The sequence below is a fragment of the Lolium perenne genome, chromosome 4, assembly GCF_019359855.2.
Source record: "Lolium perenne isolate Kyuss_39 chromosome 4, Kyuss_2.0, whole genome shotgun sequence".
In the NCBI taxonomy this organism is placed as follows: domain Eukaryota; kingdom Viridiplantae; phylum Streptophyta; class Magnoliopsida; order Poales; family Poaceae; genus Lolium; species Lolium perenne.
The window spans coordinates 147,043,423-147,066,154 of NC_067247.2; the positions used below are offsets into that span (position 1 = coordinate 147,043,423).

At 43.4% G+C, this 22,732-nt stretch overlaps 2 long non-coding RNA genes across 16 annotated transcripts; both read right to left on the reverse strand.

The window, feature by feature from the left end:
- Positions 1 to 7,017: 7,017 nt before the first annotated feature.
- Positions 7,018 to 10,116, reverse strand: LOC127294842 (uncharacterized). 2 transcript variants are annotated; one of them, XR_007847098.2, is made up of 5 exons: positions 9,655 to 10,115; positions 8,332 to 9,470; positions 8,070 to 8,243; positions 7,543 to 7,907; positions 7,018 to 7,450 (listed from the first exon to the last, which is right to left on the reverse strand). It is a non-coding gene; the product is annotated as an uncharacterized lncRNA (long non-coding RNA). The 2 variants fall into 2 exon arrangements; XR_007847097.2 differs by having other exon boundaries at positions 7,543 to 8,243; positions 9,655 to 10,116.
- A 1,286-nt stretch (positions 10,117 to 11,402) lies between these two features.
- Positions 11,403 to 18,059, reverse strand: LOC127294840 (uncharacterized). 14 transcript variants are annotated; one of them, XR_011742894.1, is made up of 10 exons: positions 17,567 to 18,058; positions 17,366 to 17,475; positions 17,215 to 17,278; positions 16,971 to 17,031; positions 16,428 to 16,486; positions 16,059 to 16,341; positions 15,444 to 15,705; positions 13,402 to 13,824; positions 12,992 to 13,312; positions 11,403 to 12,524 (listed from the first exon to the last, which is right to left on the reverse strand). It is a non-coding gene; the product is annotated as an uncharacterized lncRNA (long non-coding RNA). The 14 variants fall into 14 exon arrangements; XR_007847094.2 differs by having other exon boundaries at positions 15,444 to 15,518; positions 15,582 to 15,705; positions 16,059 to 16,486; XR_007847086.2 differs by having other exon boundaries at positions 13,402 to 13,523; positions 13,754 to 13,824; positions 16,059 to 16,486.
- Positions 18,060 to 22,732: the final 4,673 nt, after the last annotated feature.

Below are 22,732 nucleotides of genomic sequence, written 5' to 3' on the forward strand. Positions count from 1 at the left end.
GGTGTAGGCGGGTCAAAGACGTCGGAGAAAATGGAAGTCGGGATCGAGGATGTTAAGCTTCATGCACTAGCCACTTGAACTAAAAGTCCGAACTGATGGAAAGGGCTAGGCAATCCACATATACATTTCACAACACCCCCACTCGCGTGTGATGGGAGAAGAGAAAGTCAACACGTGAAAGAAGAAGAGCACACCGAAACAGCGGTGGCTAAAGAGGGGGCAACCGCAATTTTTAGGCTTAATTGCGAAAACCATTTGAAAGCCAGGATTTGAACTCGATACCTGGGGCTCTGATACCATGTTAAGCTTCATGCACTAGCCACTTGAACCAAAAGTCCGAACTGATGGAAAGGGCTAGGCAATCCACATATACATTTCACAACAGAGGAGAGGATCACGGCTCTGCTGGCAACGAACAACGGCGGACCGGAGCTAGCAGCTCCGCGTTCTGCGTGTGATGCGGGTATGTCCTCAACTGCCATTCCTCTCATAACATGGCCCAACTACCAAGAATGGTTGCTTCTCATGTGCGTCATTCTAGAGGGCCGTGGCTGGTGGAAAGCGGTGGAAACAGGTGACGCGGAGTTCACCGACGACAGGCTAACACTCGAAGAAATCCTTCGTGTTGTGCCTCCGAAGATGCTCACCACTGTCGCCGTCAAGAAGACCTTCAAGGAAGCATGGGACACACTCAGAACTCTACGACTCGGCGCCGAGCGCGTGCGCGAGTCGAGGGTGCAAACACTGCTCCTCAACTACGACAAGATCAAGTTCCGTCTAGGGGAGTCAATCAACAACTTCGCCATGCGACTCCAAGCTCTCGCCAACGAGTTGGAGGTCGTCAGCAACCCGATCGACGAGAAGAAGGTCATCCTCAAGCTCCTCAGTATCGCTCCCAAGAGATACAAGCAATTGTGTTGGTCGATTGAGAGCTTGATGGACTTGATTAACTTGTCCATTGAGGAGCTCGCCGGCCGGCTCAAGGTCTTCGATGAACGAGATGATGACGAGCACGACTCTAGTGGAAAGCTTCTGCTCACAGAGGATCAGTGGCGCGCTCGCATGCATCGTGAGCGCGACGTTCTGTCGGTAGCAGTGGTAGCAACTATGTGCCGAACCGGCTCTGCAGCAGAGTAAGATGCGGGCACGCCTAGGGCGACACACGTAATAAGGCTGGAGAGGGCGGCCAATGTGGTCACGACGCAAACGGCGCACAGCAAGACAACAAGTGTCGGCCACTGGGCTCGTGAGTGCCGTAAGAAGCAGCAGGATGAGGCACACTTAGTGCAAGCCGGTGACGACAACGAGCCGGCGATGCTAATAGCACAAGTGATTGACGTCATGATGGATCCCGAGCGCATTGCTGGCCATGTCTTCCTCAACGAAGAACACGTGAAGGTACGACTTGGCGACGAGGCAGAACCCATCAATACGACATGGTATCTAGATATTGGTGCATCGAACCACATGACGTGCGACCACATAGCCTTCGCCGACCTTGACGAGAAGGTCATTGGCTTGGTCAAGTTTGCGAAAACTTCATGGTGAACATATACGGACGCGATACAGTAAGGTTTACTAGCTTTCATTAACCTTAGGTACTAAAATTATTTCGTGAAAATTCAGGCGGAACAATTCTACTTGTCCGGGATGAAGGAAGCCGAATAACTCTAGAAGACTGACTTCATAACATCTTTTGATAAAATTTAGCGGGGAAGCAATCAGGGCCAGGGTTTCTATTGTATTACATTTGGAAAACCGATTTTTTAAATTCATCCTCAGTATAAGGTGTTGTAAGTAAGCTTTTTTCCTCGTCTGAAACCTAGAGGATATCATCTATTTGAGCCTCATCCAAGAAGAAGTTGCATTCCTCATGTGCGTTGAACAAATCTTTGTAACAATTAGTAATATATTACTTTAGTTGCTCATGGCCTTCAATCGTAACTTCATCCGGAACTAGAGATCGAATGAGTTTCTTCATGTATCTCCCCAATACTATGGAAGTATCTTCTATTCGAATACCCTTCAGAATGAACTAGAACATAGATGTGCGTTGCTGTGCCTGCCCATCTATATTACTATAAAAATGACATTGTAATAATATAATCTGGTATGTAGAAAAAATAACTATCTCAATATTCAACTAAATCATCCCACCATTTCATAACAATGGAAGCAGCGTAGCAAATTTTATTGAGATTACCTGATGATATAGTGAGAAATATAACTTTATGGATACAACGCTACAAATATGCATGTTTTTTTTTTGGCTTCAGCAGCTATTCAGTATTACAACAACTTGCAATATTTCATTATCAAAATTTTATTACATTCCATAAACTGGCCCCGAATGACCAATCAATATCTTCTGCCAAAGGGTGAATCTGTAAAATTGTCAAAATGCCAAAAGTCCCCACGAGCCAAATGTTCTAAAGGTTGGGCTTTAGATTGAACTGAAAAAATCTCGACTCATGGCTTTGAAACCATGTGTAGACCATGTGGAGGTATCCAACTCAATTTTGTACTTGACATAATAGCGAAGCATCGACTCAAACTGTTATCTTCCCACCTATTTTTGACGAAGTGGACATCGGAGCTTGGACCGTCCCTATCTCCCGCTACAGTGTTAGATAGGCGATTTCTGAATCTCCTCCTCGATCCACCTCGCCGCTGCGCGATTCGGTCGATTCCTCGCCTCCGCCGGCCGCTCCGGCGGCGGGAGGTCGGGGAATCACCGGATCCCAGCGTGTACATAGTGTAGGGTCAAGTTGGTGGCTTGCCGGCGGCGTTGAGGAGGTGACGGCGGCGTTGGCGTGGCCTTTTGTGGAGGCGGGTTCCCTCCCTGTTGGCGGTGCTCTGCTGGGCAGCGCTGCAGGTCTGCCTCCGTCCTGGCGTTCGTGGCTCGGTGGAGCAACGACGCGCCCTTCCCCCGTGCTGGAGGCCGAGGAGCGGCGGCTCCGGCGGGAGATGTTTCTGGAGTTGACGGTGATGGCGAACCAGATCGAAGCCGATGGTGTTGATGCAGGGTGGAGGCTCCTTCGAGCCGAGGTCCGTGGACTTCCCGTCCGTCAGGGGGCTCCTTCCATTCCAAGGTTGCAGAGGAGGAGCGACGGCGGCGCGCCGGCGGCACGTCTTCTTCGACGCCGGTGGCTTTGGTTTCCTTCAGGACTGTGCTGTAATTTTGCTTTTCTTGTGGGTTGTCTTGTAAGGTTCCTGGTTTAATATCACTGTTTTCTTTCCCGCAAAAAAAAAAAAAAAAAAAGAAAAGGATCAGGACATTGATGGCTCGATGTATGTTACTAACTGATCCTGTCACGGTCTCTTGCTAGATTCACATGTGAGCAGAACTCGGGATATGCCTTCTTTTGCATCTGGACAAATGGTGACACATCCTGTACAAATTTTTAGTAGCACAATATGTCATAAATCATTTTATGTTGGTGCATATTCTTATAGGTGCTCCCTCAGTCCGGGTTTATATGTACTGCGCATCCCTAGATTGTTAATTTATTAATATAATATGAAATGTATACCATTAGAAAATACAACATCGCTGCCCAAGCTCCCTGGTGCCCGCTCTCGCACGTCTCCACCTCTATAAACTCCAAGCCTCAAACGCCGCCCCAAGCTCTGATTTCCCTGGCCGCAAAATGAGCTCATACGAGCAGACCACGCCATAAAATCCTGTTGCCCATGCGATTTTTCTCTGGCTAGCCCGCCGGCGTCGCGAGACCCCTGGCTAGCACAACGGCGGCCCGGGCCTCGCCGGCCTCTGAGCCCTTACCCTACTCCCGCCGGATGCGGCCATGAGGACCAAGGGCCCGACGAGATCTTGGCCATGGTGGGGGAGGGGTCCGGCAGTTGAGGTCCTGCTCCCGGGGAATCCGACTCGTGAGCTCGCTGCTCTTGACCTACTCCAGTCGGAACTGGAGCTCATGCCGCCGCCCGTCAACGCCATGAAAGATGTGCCTGTGGTGGCCTGGCGGGGAGGCCGCTGGGAGCTACCGGGTGGGATCGAGGTGAGAGCGCGGGTAGGGAAATCGAGGAGGGGAGGGTGGACGGTGGGAGCGGCGGGCGGAAGGGAAGACGTGGCTGCGCTGGAGACCGGCGACGGGGAAGATGCGGTAGCGGCGACAAGGGAAATATGAGAGGCGAGGAGATAAGATTAATCGGCGGTCCACCGATTAGCAAAACGTGGATGAGGAGGTTCGGCCGATTTTGCCGGATCAGTTGATCCACCTTTTTAAGGGAATATTCCCTACCAGTGGATGGTACCATCCATCTCGGTTACAACCAAACACAAGTGAAAGAGGGACCATTCCATCTCATCCCTCTTTTAGTCAGCAACCAAACGCACGCTTAGCCAGCGAACAAAGCAGGATCAGCAGCCCACCGCCACACCCAACTGGCAGCCACCTGGTCGATCTACGCCGACCAGCGCCACCGGACTTTTCCGGCGGGAGTAACGGAACCCCCGACCGAGAGAACCCCGTCCCCGACCTCCAGCCCCTTCAATCTTCGCCGGCCGCCCCTAACTCAGTTTTCCCCATCCTAGAACTCCAGCCCTTCCAATCGTCGGTGGCCAAGCTCCCTGGTGCCCGGTCTCGAACGTCTCCGCCTGTGTGAACTCTAAGCCCCAAACGCTGCCCCAAGCTCCGATTTCCCCGGCCCGAAATGAGATCATACGAGCAGACCACGCCGCAAACTCCTGCTGCCCATGCGTTTTTTCTCTGGCTTGTGCCGTTCGAATTCCTGCTACTGCTAGGATAGTGCATAGAGACGTTCTGTACCACTTGATGCTCCTATGCTAGTCTATGGGAGATGGTGTAACACGGTGAGTTAAAAAAACATTTAAATTGCTCCTGCTAGAATTTGTGTATTCAAATGGATCCATGTGTTAAAATCAGTCAAATAGATCACTGCCATAGTGCCATGGCCCATGTGACGAGTGCATGCACGTAATTACCTGTATTGCAAAATTATGTAATTTATTTAAATCTAGTGAAAAAAGCTTAATTACGGAAACACATTTATTTTTTGGGCAATTATTTTGAACTGGAGGAAATAGTATAGTCAACACTTAGGGCCTCATGAGCACCATAAAACTAGGCCACCGTACACGTACCAACACCCTCCTCCTCCCGCCGCCCCCAACTCTAGCCACCCACCAACACCCTTCACCTCCAGCTGCCATCGCCTGTGGCGCCGCCGGGCGAAGCCCTAGTGGCGTGGCAGCAGCGGGGGATCCTCTCCGGCTACTCCGGGTAACAGCTCAGCTTGGTTTATCTATGGTTTCGGGGGACGTCGTGGGGATGGTGGAGGCAGTGTCGTGTCGGAATAAGGTTGCTGGAGCTCGATCCCCATCGAGCTGCTGGCCGGGTATCCTCTCAGATCTGTGGATCTAGGGAAGGTGGTTTCCCCGGGTGCGGTAGACTTTTGACCCTGTCGTGGAGTTTGTGGAGTCTGTTCTGGAGTCGGAGGAGTGCTGATGATGTTGTCTTCCCCCTGGCCGACCGTGGTGGCGAGGGAGAGGAAGGGGATGGCACCACCGTCTTCCTTTTTAGGGTTGTTTGTGTTCTTCTGGTGTAGTGTGGCTGCCGCGTCTTGCAGCTTTTTCTGGCCAACCTTGGTGGCGAGGGGAGGATGCGGTACTGCTTGCTCTTTTCCATCTCCTGTTTGCCCGATGGTCCGGAAAAGATTTTTAGCTCTCACCCTCAAGGTTGGGCACTCCTTCGGTGTTCAAAGCCCAGTGTGGAGACGGCGGGGGCGGTGATACGATGGTGTTGGAAGATGGGCTGCTTCTGGATCCGGTCTATGTACTTGGTTGGTCACGACGAGGAAGATGGGCTTGTTTGCGTTTTAGAAGTATGGTGTGAGGTTATTCCCGAAAAAGTCTGGGATCATATTGTATTTTATTTTATTTTTGGATTCGTTTGTAATCGGTTTGCCAATAAATTTCATCAGTTGTTATCTAAAAAAAAACACTTAGAGCCTCATTGGTCCCCCCACAACGGGTTTCCCCATTTCTCCCCCTCACGTGTAATTTGGCCTGACTTGCCCCAACATTGACATTACGTTTGGAAGCTAGCAATTTTACTTAGGCGGTTCGATTGGTAAGTTGCACATTGAGAAAGGTTGTGGTTAACTAAACTAGTCAAATCATAATCACCTCTAATCTACCTAACCATTCATCGATTTCGTTGAGTGTTTCAAACTTGTTTTTGTCTTCCTTTCTGATCGAATTTTGTCAACTTTTTGCATGGTCGACCATTTCAAAATCTCCTCGGGGAGTAGCTTCACTTCACGATTTCACAATACTTTAGTGTTTAAATTTTTCGGTTTAGACCTTCGTAAACGAGTAGATCTACAATTTCGTAGCATGTATTATCTCTACTACTATAATGTAGTAGTTTTGAATTTGAATTTACCAGCTTCTTCCTAGATTTCCGCCAAAACATCTCTGAAGCTATCACAACCGTTGATTTGCAAAGTGAAAATCTACTATCCACCGTTCATCAGTTATTGTTGGACATAATCCAACGGTCGGCGTGCATTGGATTCGCTCCATCCTGGGCGCACCCAATCAATGCACGGTCTGAATGTTCTAGGACCTAGCTGAATTTTCTGAGAAAATTACACAAACCAGTAACTCTCAGGGAGAGTGTTGCACAAACCAGTGATTTGAACTTTATTTTGCACAGACCAGTCACTCTAGTGGTAGTTTGTTGCAAGGAGCTCTAATGACTTTATTTTGTTGTTTAACAGTTTACCTGGCAACCACCGTGGCAACATGCTAAGCCACTCTTTTCCCTCCAAAATTGCCACAGCTAGCTGTAACACTGATCAACAGCATGCATCAGTTTTGATGATAAAAATAGATGCATTCTAGCACAAATAATGACAACAATAGTAGGGACATTATAGAATTAACCATTCGATGATAGGTAAAAGCATTAGAACAGTAGGAGCATTTGTAAGAAAAACAACATGAACAATGGAGCATTGTAGCATCAAAGATGACAACAATAATATGATCCCATTCGGATCACCATCATGGCTCATAGAAATATTTACAAAATTTGCGTCTCTTCGCACATGCGTCCAAAAAAGAAATATGCTTGGTCACTAAGCGTAGCATTAAACATCATTCTTCTTCTTGCCGATTCTCGGCATCAAGACCTGCAGTGAAGTAACTATACAATCCGGAGCTTAGATACCCCCCTCCCATTTTTTGTCCCTGTGGAGGTGCATATGTTGGAGCAGCTTGTCTTGGTGGAATCCATGGTGCGTGTCCTGAAGCTGGAGCATGGGGCATTACATCAGAGGTTCTTGTAGCTTCTGGTGTAGTAGATGAAGTTGGGCATGCACTTGATGCTTGTGTCGTAGTAGATGAAGTTGAGTGTGCACTTGCAGCCGGGGGCACAAATAGATTAGGGAACTTTCGGTTGCTCTACACAAAGAAAAGGAAAGACAAGTATGTTAGGCAAGCTTTTGTGGTCTTAAGTTAGCATATACAAAGAGTAGCACTTGACAGTAATTTACCTTGTGCCTTTGTTTTCGGACAACAAGATGGGATTTCAACGGCTGGGTAAAGTGGTGTATCTATGCCCTTTTAGCTTGCAGTTTGAGCATGTTATGGCTGCCACATACCCTCTACCATTATACCCAGTCTCGGTAGGACCCAATCTCCTTTTATTTATTTTTCCTTACGGGGTGCCTAGTGAAAACTGGAGGATCTATGCCTGGAGTATCAGTTTTGGTCCAGTCATGCTGCCCTGGCACTGGGAATATTATATCTTGATATGCCTTTTGATAGCACGGCTTCTTGAAAAACTCTGAAACATGATCTTCCGGGTGGTCATGGTGCCTCGCATAAATAGCAGCGTTTGCATGTTTGCAAGGAATTCCTGTGAATTGCCATTTGAAACAACCCCTAAAGAAAAATTGGAAATTTGCATATATGTGCCTAAGGCAAAATCTTTGCTCACATTCAGGAAATATTTTAGAAACTGCATTTAAGAGGCCTTTTTGACGATCTGACATGATTGTGAAAGGATGACCAGACTTACTAGTGCCACCACCTAGAGCATATCTTAGTTGCATGAGAAACCAGCACCATGTTGATGTTTCCTCTTTTCCAACAACTCCAAAGGCTAGTGGGTACAAGTTGTTATTGCCGTCCCTTCCAATGGCTGCTAATATTTGAGCACCATTAGCTATCTTGATGAAACAGCCATCAACACCTACAAGCAATGTATGATAGCTATTAGGCATGCATTATCAACGGAAATAACATAGAACGTGTACAATAAAGGTAGCACATGTACTTACCAATGAAAGGTCGACAACCTTCTAGAAATCCTTCGATATGAGCATGGACGCAAAAAAGAGACCATGGAACCTAGGATTCTTTTGTGGATCCGGATTAACAATTGTCTGCACGACACATCGACTCCCTAGGTTGCAGTCTATCACGGTCTGGAGATAGTCCCTTATACGGAAATATTGTCTTTTGAGATGCCCCTCCACATTCTGCAATGCCATGTTTTTGGCCCTGTAGGCCATGTGTTTTGACACCTTAACTCCATATTGTCTCTTTATCATGGCTATCAAAGCTTTCACTTTCATATCCGAATCAGTTTTGATGTCTTCTTCATAGGTGTTGTTAATCCACTCACTGTTTATCCTTGAAGATTCTGGTGTGGTGCCACATGTGTGAGGCATCACAAGCTGCCGAATGCAATGAGTCTTCTCGCCTTTGATAATTGATGTGGTCATGGTGAATGGACATGTACCATTTAACTTGCAGCAAACTACTATTCTGCTAGGTGTATTTTCAAGAAATTCGTAGTTGCGGCAGTTATGGATGTGGTGGTTCACAAGCGCCCTTCTGCATTGATGCACATCAACAAAACACATGTGCAAGCATATTTGATCATGTGCATTTTTCCTTTACTCATCATAGTAGATTCTCTTCTGCATTATTTGATCTACTCTTCCTCTAAGTGACAGACAAGCTTGTTTTAGGGACAACTCCATCGTCATCACTAGAATCTGAAAGATTCTTGCAATCTTCGTTGTCTTGATCACTAAAGGTCAGGCCTTTATCTTCTACACCTGCTGCATAATCAGCTGCCCTCTTTTTCACTTTCCTTGTCATCATTGCCCTTCATTTAGCTTGCTTCACTTTACTTTCCTTCTGTAATTCTTCCTTCGACTTTGGTGCCTCTTCTGCAACAAGTTCTTCATAAGTGGGAGTTGGATAAAGTTCATCCACATCTGAATCTCCTTCGCAATGCACAATAAAAGGCTCCACATCAGATTCTGATTCCTCATCCGACCCTTCCTCCACCTCCAAAAATTGTTCTCCTTTCACTTGATCATGCACACAATCTTCAAAGTTGACACTCTGTTGTGTACCAGCAATCAGAGACATCATTGACCTCCCCATCCAAGCCTCATCATCCAACCTATAAATAAATATGACATCAAATTAGCGCGCAGACATCTATATCTCAAACTACCTGGTTTATGCATTATTTACCATTCTAGTGAGTAAATGGAAATGTCACAAGTTTGTACACAGCCACAACTAAACCCTAACGAGATCATCAGAGACTAATAGCAAAGGGAATGAGCGTCTCCGCGGCTTACTGAGTGAATGGCTCCAAGTCGTCGGATTTCATTGTTCCCGTCCATGCCGCCGGCCGACCGCTGCAGCCTCCGACGGGTCCTCCTAACGAGCTACCATTGACTGGGAAGAAAGGATGGAGACCAGGAACAAGTCGGTCGTGGACCAGATCAACTCGACCACTTGGAGCTGCTCCTATCTCCGGCCGGGAGTTGCCGCCGCCATCTCCTCCTGCTGGCCACATCGGGCCGCCACCGCTCGTGTCCCCGTCTCCTGCGAAGAAGGGAAGTGGACAGGGATCGAGTCGATTCCGTCCCAGAGCGGCTCGATCTCGTTGATCCACTCCCGTCGCCGGCCAGACGTCCCGCCAACGTCGCCTCCGGCGGCCACATCGGACCGCCGCCGCCTGGGGAGAGAACGGGATGCAGGGAAAAGGAAACGTCCGCTCTCGTGATGGTCCAGCGAAGGGAGCGGCAGTTTAGATGAAAACGTGCTACCTGTCAGCGTCCTAATTAACTAATACAGTACACTGTTAAATACAGAGCTGGTCTCTTTACAGCTGATTAGTTCTGAAGTTGCTGGCCTGTGCAACGAAATATTAAAGTCGCTGGTTAGTGCAACATTCACCCCAAGACTTACTAGTACTAGATTTAGATGTGCGCCTTGGCGCACGATCCCGTGGAGATCATGCCAATGTTCATTTCGTATAACAACGATAAAAAATAGCGGCCAATATGACAACACATTTCTTAGATTTCACTGGAAGCAATTAAGATAGAAATCATGAATCTCATACTCTTAGTTATTGAAAACAATAAAAAAGTTCTTATGATGTAAGTTGGAACATTTTTGGATCTCCTGATACTCAATTATTTGTTTCGTTGCTGGTCTCGCTGCTTCTGGTGTTGGTTGCTGATAGAAGAAGAGAAATTGAGGAGTCGGATGGAAGGGGCTGACAGGAAGGTTGCGCATTGGCGCACGATCGTGGAACTCGTGCCGATAAACAATATGTATAACGACAATAAAATTAAGTGAAAATTTGATAATGTGGTCCTAATGTTTCACAAAACGAAGTCAATAGGATGAAGTTAGGATAAAGCACATGAAATTACAGACATAGTAGGAAACACATATTATAGTAGCAAACACTCGATCGCTATGCAAAGAGCAATAAAAGTAAGCAAGGAACAACAAAAGCATCTTCTACATATGCATAATCCAGATGTGGTACGTGCTCGAGGGTGTCGCTAGCAACCCGAGCAATGTGTTTCTCGTTCTAGTAGCGTATTTAGTTGTACAATGTAAACGTAAGCTCTAACAGACGTATATGCGGAAGCAATATTGCAATAAGCCGTCTCAGCCGTACCTATATTCGGCCTTTTCAATTGCTATGTTGTCCGATGGGCCTCATGTTGGACGGGCTAGCCCACGAATGTTTTCCCATGCGTGTGATATGCATTCCGAGCGCTTAATCGTTTTTCTCTCCAAGCTTTCCTTTGTTTTTTAACTAAGAGTGACCAAGACGCAACATAGAACTGAGAGAGAGAGTCAATGCAAAGCAAGCTATAGATGAAAGGTATTCCATCGATGTCTGTAACTCCACATCGAAGTAAAATTAGAGATTTCAACGTAGCAGATGATGAAGGTCCGGACGCTAGCTAACCGACAGACTATCCACTGGAGTTTCGGTGCTCTGGTGTCACAAATCCTGTCAATTATATGGAAAGTCAGCCTTGGAATCAACCATTCAAGTCAAAAATGCGAGCTGACCTTCTGCTAAAAGGTATGTTCCTCTTTAATGAGTAGGAAAAGGCATATTTTATCTACATGCCCCAGTTAATTATATCAGTTAACTCAAAATTCTTATTTCTGAGTTAAAGAAAATAACTATGATGTTTCCAATTTGATGGAGAACGTTTTTATCTCTGACACAATTTTCTAGCACACATTTCCTCCTATGTCTCCCTGTAGAATTTACCCTAGCCGTATTGGCAAGAAAGTCGTGCCAAAATACACCCCCCTGCAGCCTTCCTCTAGTATGCAATTTCTAAATATATACATGAATCATCCCATGATAGGTTTACATGGGATTACCAGTTTCTCAATCCAAATTTATTTATGCATCAGAAAACTTTGACTGTTGAAGAATGACAGACACGGGCAAAATCTCCTGATTGACAATGGTACAATCAATCTATCCTTTTGCGGGTCTTCAAGCCAGGACAACTATTCTTCCAGACGCGATTGTCTTCATAAAGTCAGGCCTGCATCATCAAGGAGCAACCAGAAGGGCCATTCCAATTTTCTAAGCAAATAGATAAAATCTTTGAATAGATTATAGTTTAAAATTTATTGAGAACAGTCATGCATTAATTTTATTTTCAGAAGATCCTGGGGAGAAAAGATACCTGGAATTTGTGGTCTGAGTAATTCAAACTTTCAAACTTCAAATTCACAAAAGCAGGCAGTGCAATCCATTGAGATTTTCTGTATGCTCTCATATAACTAAGTCAAACAGTTAATTTCTTCTGAAGCAGGAAATCAATCCATTGAGATTTTCTGTATGCGCTCATATAACTAAATCAAAACCACCAAAAGAAAGCAGAAATTTAGCACATAGAGGTCATGGCTTATTACTAAGTGAGCGGCTCACAGCCATCAGATGTAACATAAAGGTGCGCAAGACTTAGGGTGCCATTTAGGACATTGATTGCAACAATACAGAGTGACAAACTGACAACACAGAGCCTAACATGATATAGCAGTAGTTGAGTCTAATTCCCAAAAGCATCTCTGCACTTCATTGACTGTTGTAGGAGGTAGAAAACTAAATATCTACAGTCAAACGTCTGCAAATATAATTGAATCAAATTCTCTCGGCTCAACCTTGTACCTGCAATGCAGATTAGACGATTAGGCAGTATAGTGTCCAAAGTAGAAGAATCAGTTTTCTAAAAAGTTTATACGTAAGCAGAATTAGTCTATACTCACTGTAGTGCAGAATAAGAAATCTGAATACAGAAAAAATTCATTTAGTGTACAATATACTTACAAAGGTGCAAAGCACAAATAAGACTAAAGAAAACTACCTACATATTATATGATCCAGAGAAACACTGACATATACATCACTTAGATGTGGCTAACTTGACATAACAGCAGTAGCATATATATTGCATCAAAGAACAAAAAGAACATCAAGCAGCACATTTCAGTTTCTTCACAGCCTGATTACAAAATCGCATTTCTAGGACCTTGCTTAACATGTAATAAAAGAAAAGTTGGCCAATTTAATTTAATGATCATGAATAATAAACAAGTAGCTATAAATACAGAGGTTATGAATAATTTAGACCTCACCTCAGCTTTCTGACACTTGAACTGCACCCTTGATACATATCATTAGTCATAAGGCAAGAAATCATCACTTCTTAGTCCTTGTAGATAATCGCAAGGGTAAAGTAGAAATAAAGAGGGGACCTATGAGTAGATAATCCCAATGGTAAAGTAGAAATAAAAAGGGGACGTGTGAGCCTACCTATGAACAAGAAAATAACCATATAGAAATCTTAGACATAAAAAATACACCACTGGGGGTTGGCATCAAGGAGGACAAAGGACATAGGGTCCACCATTTCTATTGATTCAAAACACCTTAATGAAGGATAGCGAATACGTAAACTGCAAAAGCGAGAATATCCGGGTTCAGTTAAAGCTAAACAAACGATTGTACAACCCTGCTTATCTACCTAAATGCTAAGTAGTTGTACCTCTGAGAAAAATGATGATGCAAGGCAGAGACCGTATCTTTTTCATACGAAGGACATGAAGCACAGTAAGGATGCAGAAACCATTATCACCCTCTTAAAGGAACTATTTTTTCAGATCCAACCTGCAATACAAATTCAGCCTGTACAATTCCTAGGATTCTTTATCCTTAACTAATCATGTTCCTATTGCTATAAAAACATAGACCTGTTAATCCTAACAAATAAACAAAAAAGTGAAAATCCTATATCTAAAGGTTGTTACTTGAGGCCCTAGCTAGGCTGGATAATTTTAAATTGAGATAAATCTAGAGTTCTATTATTAACAGAACAATAGTAAAAATAAAGCACATACCATGAGTGCTTTGCCATCAAGGACGGATGCTCTTTCTCCGTGTACACAATATTGCATTGTTGTACTTCCCACTGGTCAAAGCAAAACAAAATAAATTAAAATAATACATGAAGGAAAATAATAGAGCTGAAAAGTCGCCACCATGGCAATAGTTAGGAAATAATTCTCTTTGTACAGTTATATGTTAATTCTCTCAATACAGTTATATGTCTAGCCCAACGGCATCCTTTGAAAGGTCTTTATTTTTCTCCTTTGCAAGTAGCCAAGTAGACTTTCTATTGGCCTGATTGTGAAACCAGTCCAAATGAATTGTATGGATTGCTTCTAGCCTAGATCCAGCGTTGTAAAATAGGGCTTGCAGAGATGTCCTTACAACTGAGGCTGCTAGCCCCATTTACAGTATAGAGTAATAGCTGCTCTGTTTCACCGGCTGAACAAACGATTGGAAAGGTTAATAATTATTCTCGTTATATATTTAAAATTATGCCAAAGTTCACAGGAAATGAGGCGGTTAGCCCAATTTACAGTATAGAGTAATAGCTGCTCTGCTTCACCGGCTGAACAAACGATCGAGAAGGATAATAATTATGCTCATTATATATTTAAAATTATGCCAAAGTTCACAGGCAAAGTATAAGCATTTTCCATAATGCAAAATTTACAGGATTACACTTTCCAGGATGGACAACAATTGGTGATCCTCTCAGATTATTGTCTGACTTCCTCTAAGACAAACTAAGACATTCATCACAGCTATCAATAGAGGAATCCTTCAATTCTAGGCTTTCCCATTGTCCATTTTATTTTATGAACAATGCATACGTAAGAACAGCATAGAGGTGTAGATAAACCAACGTGGAAAGAACATCAGTATAACTATTTTTTGAAGGAAAATATCAGTTAACCAAAGAACACCAAAGACTTAAAGAAGCAACTGTTTTTAGAGGAAAGAAGTAACAAATGTATGCCATGGAAATAAGAAACTACTAACAAAACTGTCATATATGGCTGGCCAGTAGGATTGAAGCATTCAAGTTCAGGAAATTCACATGCCTGCCTAATAATCAGCGCAATTTGCCCAGCCTCAGATCCTTCCATATATCCAGGATCCAGCCCCAGTCCCCATAAAATTAACCTAGGGTACCAATCTCTATTCAGTGTAAAAAAACTAAAATACACACCATTCACTTCCCTTTATACGTCCTAGACAATGCATAATGCTCTCCATACTCTAAGTTACGTTTATCTTGTTTTAAGCACATAATTTATGGGTTACCACCTTGTTAGCTTTGTTGTTTGCATTAAATAACAGTGTCTCTCAAAATAACCTTGTTTTATAAGATTAGTATTCGATAACCTTACATGATATATAGAGATTTATCATCTTCAATACAAGAAGTACATTCAGCCATAACACCTGGGCGAACCAGTGAGTTTACGTAAAAGAATTAGCAGATAAAATATTAACAGATGTCAAAACTGCATTAAGTGAGATGTTATAACATGTGAATGAACGAAAAAAGACAGGTACATAATAAACATGCTTAGGTGTGCCATCCTTAGTCAACTCAAATAGGCTGACATGCCTTACTATCCAATGAGAGGCTATCTTGATACACGTAACTGTTCAATAAAAGATAATAAAAGCTAAAAACAAAGCTGCAAAAAATAACAGGTAACCATTGCTTACCTGCATCTTTAGTGGAGGAGTGGGCGTTGAGCCATGCCACAAACGCAGAGCCGCAGATGAAGGCGCAATCCATGGCTGTGCTCGAGCAGTAAGCTCATGATGCTGCATCCATACACAAGTTTAGAGTCGTGTTATTACCTCATCAAGACTCTGAAGCGTATTACACTCCCACGAGCAACGAAGCATCCTAAATGACACATCCACGTAAGCTCCAGGTCAAGGCCAATGTGTTTTACATCTCTTGTAGCTATAATATGAGCATCTGAAATTTAAAATGAAGCAACACGTTAACATAAATATCCAGATGTTTCAGCCATGGGCCTTGACTGACATGGTATATAAGCAAAACATAAGTGGGCCAAGACAATGAACACATTCAGATGTAAAAATTCTAATCTTCAGAATAGACAAATTGGAATATAACATTTAAGATAGCATGTACAATCTCCAGAAAATAGCCGTTTATTCATATATCTGAGTTGAGATAAAAGGTCCTACTCAAACACCAACACATATTAGATTTGGTTGCGATATCACAAAAAGCAATTTAGATGAAGTGGATACAGGGATAATAAATACTGAGGAAGCACATGTGAGAGACATTTATAAACTAACCTTAACTGTCTGAATTTTCTGTAGTGGAAAATATTCAGTGTCCAAAATATTTGAGCCAGTCCAGTCCTGCAATTTTCCAATTGTGTGCTTGGAGTCACCGCCAAGAGCTTTTGTGTACTTGGAGTCACCGCAAAGAGCAAACCATCAAACCCAATCATGTAGGTATAAACAAAAGAATCTGACATGCACAAATTAATTTATGTACGGAACTGTTGTCTCTGACATCACTAGGAGAGGCAAGAAGAAACCTGAATCTTTATTAAATGCAAGGACCTCTTCACCTCTGCTCAATACAAATATCAAAAGCATCACTGTCATCAGGTAGAAGAAAGCGCCAGTGTCATTAGGTACAAAAAATGTGTGCCTTACACTCCCTTGCTCTGCATCCTCTTCTACATCTTTCTTAATCGTTTCTTGTACCTAGAACACTGCACTAAATCCAGATTAGTGAGACAAAATAAAATAGACCAAACCTACAGAGAAGGCACAACCAGCGGCAAACATTCACCTAAATAAAATTAGAGAACAATAATTGATTTAAGTTGTATTTTTTAAACCATATCTACTTGGAATCTATTCGAAAGACAAGAACGCACGCCAACAAACTATGACAGGTCAAGAAAACCAAGAATCATGAAATAATTTTCATCTTCCCTGTTTAACAGGCCTAGGGAGTAAATCCAAAAGAAAACTTCTTCTGTTTGAAAAATACATGATCCCCGAACCAATTACTAAGAAACCCTTAATTAGGAGAGATTTGTGGTTACTCTGCTTTACCTCCATTAAGGTATTTTTTGTATTGTTGTCATATGCATTATATGATCTTAATCTCTCTCACACTCGCTAAAATCTTGTATGTCGACAGAAGTAAGAACAAATGATGTATGTCGACAGAATATCAAGTGAGCCTACCTGTGGGGAAATAACGGAATGCAAACGGATAGAATTTCTGGAAATTAGAAGGCCTTGTAACCTGGATTGTGAAGATCACATTATTAGCAAGCAGTTACAGTACAACTGAATATCATCATTTAGTTGTAGCTTGTTGTTCCATTCAATCACAAGACTTTGGCAATTGAATTCTGTTCAAGTGAGGGTTCACCACAGGTTATTTCACCCTTGACAAATACGATCATTTCAAATATAATTAACTTACATACTCAATTCTTCTTCCCCTTCCAATCTCCCTCACTATCAGCAGCCAATCACCCGAACAAGAACTGGATGCACAAGCTAAAAAGGTAAGAGAAATTTGCCTCAAAATCTAGGAAAAAATGTCCCAAAAAATTATTCGGGAAAGGAAATACCTCACAAGGTGCAGTGGCCATGCTTCTCTTGTTGGAGTAGATCTGAGTTCTTTCTTGCATCCTCTTCCATCTCCCTGACCCTTTGTTTTTTTCCTTTTCCATCTCCCTCACTAGCAACAACAAAGAACCCAGACAACTAAATTCACAAGGAGAAAAGGCAAGAGAGGCAGAGAAAGGGAGAGGCAGAGAAACCTGGCTCACCTCGTCTCACTCTGGTAGGGGTTTGGCGGCTGCTCGTTTTCCTCCCGTTGAGCAAGGAGATGAGGAAGAAGCAGAGTGGGGTGAGCAGCGTGATGTGCTCTCCCGTCGGAGAGCAACCAGTCCTATTGGCGAGGGCACGGCGCATGGTCGTGGGCTGCGCTGCTCTTGAGGCCTGCTCCTGGTCTCCGCCCCACCGCTGCACCTCCATCCGCAACCAGCTCTGGTTGCCAAGGGACGAGCACTGCCTGCCTCCTCCGTCCCTCCGCCTCCCGCATACCAACGAACAAGGACGGGGACGCTGTGCCATGGAGTGGTAGGAGAGAGCACGGAGCTGCCGACGCGAAGAGGGAGGAGAGCATGAGCGATTGGTGGAGCGGAAGGAGGGGGATTGGGGAGGACGAAGCGTGCGAGGTGATTGGGGTCCGGCGCCGCCATTGGCCAGGACCAAGCTCGCGTGGGGATTGGGGGAAATGGGCTAGGGTTTCTGTCCCTGGGATGTCCCCTTTTATACCCCACGGTAAAAAAAACGAACGGCCAAGATGCACATCAGACAAGATCCGACGGCCCACAAGCGTTAATCGCTCTGAGGCCCCCTATGGGGGGCATCTATTATATCTCTTAATGTGCAATTTTCTCGAATTTTCTAGAGAATCGCAATCCATTCAGCCTTTCAACGTGGGACCAAGATCTAGTGAGTTGGGCACTCTGATGCGAGTGAAAAAATAAAAGTAGGAGTAGACATGCACATGTAATTTAGGATGTGTTTGGTTGGGGATTCATACTGCATGGGTTGTGGCCAACCATATTTTGCCGGGCCACCCCATTCGTCTGAGTGTATGGTTGTCTGGTTGGAGCGAATCGAGTTTCGTGATTGGTTTCCTGAGTGGGAGTGAATGGAACAAACCACTCTCGTGTTTAGTTGTTTGAGTCTGAGTAAATGGTGCGAACCAGTTTTCATGTTTGGTTGATTGAGCGAACCAAAAAAAGTGAGAAAACAATTTACTTGTTATTTCAAATTTGTGCAAATATATAATCAGATCCCTTCGAGTAAATTGAAACCAAAACACAACAGCAACCGATTATATACCAGACTCACAAATACGAAATTTTTGACACACATAAGATCACAAACATAGAAGGGTTCGACACACATATTCGTTCGACAAATATAAGATTCGGCCACACATAAGATCACATACATAGAAGGTTCGGACACACATAAGGTTCGACACACATAAGGTTCGACACACATAAGATCACTCGACCTTATCTAATATTTCCACTCTTTGTTGATGTACCTAGCCATCCAAGTCTTCTGACCTGTGTGTCCCATCTTCATGAAAGCTTTGGCACTTTTAGGATTCTCAACCAGAAAAGCAAAATAGTTAGCAATTTGCGCCTCGCTAAAGCCTTCCATACCCAACAAAGTTTCATATAGTGCATCAGGGATTTCATCAAAATCTACCGCAGCCAAAACATTTTGTGAAGTGAAAGACTTTCTACCACGAAAAGCTGGCTCCATGGCCTTAGGCACAGAACATCTCACGTGGGTACCATCAATTGCTCCAATGCAATCCTAATTCATCAACATTACACCCAGTTAGCAGCCTAGTAATATTCTAGAGGTTCTAAAATCTCCCATCTATTGCCTACCCATCTTACCTTAAAATATGGATCCCATCGATGGTTGCCTGCAATTTGAGGTGCAATATCCAGGGAAGGTGGTTTGATGTATTCATCTCGCAACTCACCAATAGCATGCAATACTAAGTTGAAATATCTGCTTGTAGTTTCAGTTGACCTATCAAAATTTGTCGCAACTAACCTAGTTCTCAGATTGTGGCCAATTGTGTTGAGGAACATTGCAACTTGCTCCTCAACAGACAAGTGTATAGTATCTTCAAGCAAATGACGTTCCCTGAACACATTACAGAACCGAAAAAATGCTCCTTTACCAAGCCTAAGCATGTTTTTGCAAGTAGTCTCATCCCTCCAGATTTGTTATTCAAATACTCCATACACATCCTATCTCTTTCAGCAATTGGTGCATAGCAAATGGGTGGTCGTGCTCTTCTTTTTTTTTAAGACTCAACAAGAACCACAGCCATGACCATCCAAACATATGCAGCAGCAGCCCAAATTAACAAATTTGTTTGATTTCCCATCTAAAGGCAGATCCAAAATTTAATTTCAGCAAGCAATTTCTAGGGATTTCAAAAACAAAGCAACCTTTGGAGAATGATGTGTGTACCTGGATGAAGAACAAAACCAGTTGAATGCAGGAGGAGGCCGCCGGTGTCCCTTGCCGCTGCTGCTACTGCTTCACAGGCCGCCGCTCCTTCCCGTGCTGCCGACGCCGCTCCTTCCCGTGTTACCGCCGCCGCGCCGCTCCTTCCCTTGCCTACGGCCGCACCGGCCGCCGCCTCCCGTGCAGTACCTGCGCGGATCTTCGATGGGAACGTCCGGCGGCTAGGGTTCCATCGTGGAGGGAGCCAGGAGGTCGAGGGGTGAGCGAAGGGGGAGAATGAGCGAGTCCACTCGCGGGCCGGGTGATTCCACCGATTTTGCCGTTTCCCCCGATTCAGCATATTTGGGGTATATTCCCTCCCTGGCCGCTCCGCCCCCTACCCACTCGCGAACCAAACAACGGGCGAACCGGTGCGACCCGACGCGAGTCGACCCAACTCCCCCAACCAAACACATCCTTAATGTGGAGCCTAGCATGACCAACAAGTGACGTGAGTTAGCCAGCCAAGTTGTCTTCTCTCTCACGTGCAATTTCATTCATATCTCATCAAAATCCTTCTTTTATGGAACCTAACTTACATACTTTATAGGTTCTAAAAAACAAGAATTATATATGGTAATATTTAAAAGTTAAATATTTTTTATGAATTGTTTGACCGATCACTTGTTATGAGTGTGGATTTTTACAGCTCTGGCGAGAGTGAGCGCGTTTTTTAAATGATTAAAAAATGGCATTTTGAAGTTTTAATAATTTTTAAAATGTAAATGTAGGAAAAAATGTAATTTAGAAACAGAGAAAAGTCTTGCCTCGAAATACCCATTATTTTAGGCTGTGTATAAATGATAAAGTTTCACATCTTAAGTAGTGAACAGTGCAAATTTTCAAACCTCCCAAATCTGTCATATTTTCTCATTTTTCTTAAGCCCACTATATAAGGTATTTTGGGTTGCGATGTTGTGTGTTGGTAGCATACAACATTATCTATGCATGTATAGACGTTTTTTTAGTTTTTGAAACTTTGAAGTCACACTTTAAGATTTTGAAAAATGCCGATCTCCATGACACTCAAACTCAATTTATGCACTTCTTATCTTTTCTTTAGAACCCACTTACAATAAGAAATCTAATTTGGTAAGATGTTTTGTCAGTTAAATGAATCATGTAAAACTTAATATTTTGTCAACATTTAATTTCAAACATATACATACTCATAATGAATGGTCCACTATTTATTTTGTCAGTTTGTGTTCAATTATACTTATATTTCATAAGTATTTTGAACGAATAAACAATAATAATTCTTAAAGAACCGTCTGTCCTTTTTAGAAATAAATCTATACTCTTCTACTTATTTTTGGCAACGTGCAAAGCACGTGCTGCTTACTAGTTATATATAAAGACATAAATGTTACTCGTATACAAATGTTAAAATGGAAAACTATGAACACAAAAGTCATGCATGAACCGTAAGATGAAACTACTCGAAGGAATTTTGAATCGCGCGAACGGATGTGAACTTGACTAAATTCAACAAAAAAAAACTTCAAACGAGACACAAAATTGTCATTCAAATACTCTATGAAACCATAACTGTTCATGGAAATTGATTCGTAACATCAATACACATCTTTTTCAAGTACAACATATTTCAAACCGATCGGGAGGATATAGCTCCTACTGTGGTCACCTCAGGGGAGAGCTACCGCGAGGATGTGGCAGGAAGCCGCAGTGAGAGTTGCTCGGTGTAGCGCCATGATGAGAGGGGCTAACAAGTGTCCACATTATTGGTTTGAGAGGGGCTTGCTTGTGTTACTGCGGGTGCTAATAGGTTGGGTGATATGACGTCGGGAGAGTACTATTTTGTAATAAGCACATGGGAATTTACTTTTTTTAAGAACTTTTTTGCTTAATTAATAGATTAGGACACCTTTTGCCCCCGTTTTGAAAAAGAAAGTAGCCAACGTCGGTACCTAGACAAGACCTCCGTCTTTGCTGGTATAGCCCAACGTTACTACGATGCATGGATTATAAATTGTACAGTATGTTGCTTAACTCCAGAAGCGTGATTTTATAAAAAAAATATCCTCCAACACAGTGCACAACCTATAAAGGGCCAAAGTAGCGAAAATGCTGATCTGAACACGGGCATAGATGCTCCTGTATTCATTGTCTACATTTACAATTTTCTATTTGGCTAGCATGGTCCACATGTGGGTCCTGTGTAATAATGCGTTGATCTCGTTTGGAGATGGGTGCGAGATAGATGGAGGTTGCGAACTCTGTGAAGTATGCAATGACGCATCCTCAAGGTTTTGCTTTTTGGATGATGTGTGTTGATGTACCGTCAGCGAGTATGATCTTGTTCATGATCCCCCCTTCATCGTAGGTATAGCGAGTTGTCGTTAGGAAGAAGGCTTCGACTTGATCTTTGTATTCCTCTTGCAAGACATTGCGAATAATTTAATAAAAAAGAAAGTAGTGATATAAACCCTTGCAATGGAACCTCCACCATATCAACACATACCATGGTTCCATTGCCCACCACATAGTCATATTCATAGTTATGAAAATAGTGGTTTTGCTTTTTATGCAGTAGTGATAAACATAGTACTTTGCAAGTAAGTTGGTAAAAATACTCAAATGACATGAGCAAGCGATGAACTTGCCTTTCTTGACTGCAAGATTATGCAGACAAGGTCTTCGATACGCAATAACTCCAAATTCTGAAATAGCATCATCGTCCGGTAAAGACGATGTTTAAAAGATTGGCAAGGATGCAATAATGCAGAAGTATGAGATGCAATCGCTCTAAGCGTGACCTAACCCCGATGATTTAGGATTAGTGAGTTGAAATGATTTGTTTAGGATGTGTTGCACTTTTACAGTGGTTCACAAACAAGGATCTTATTAAGGTTGCT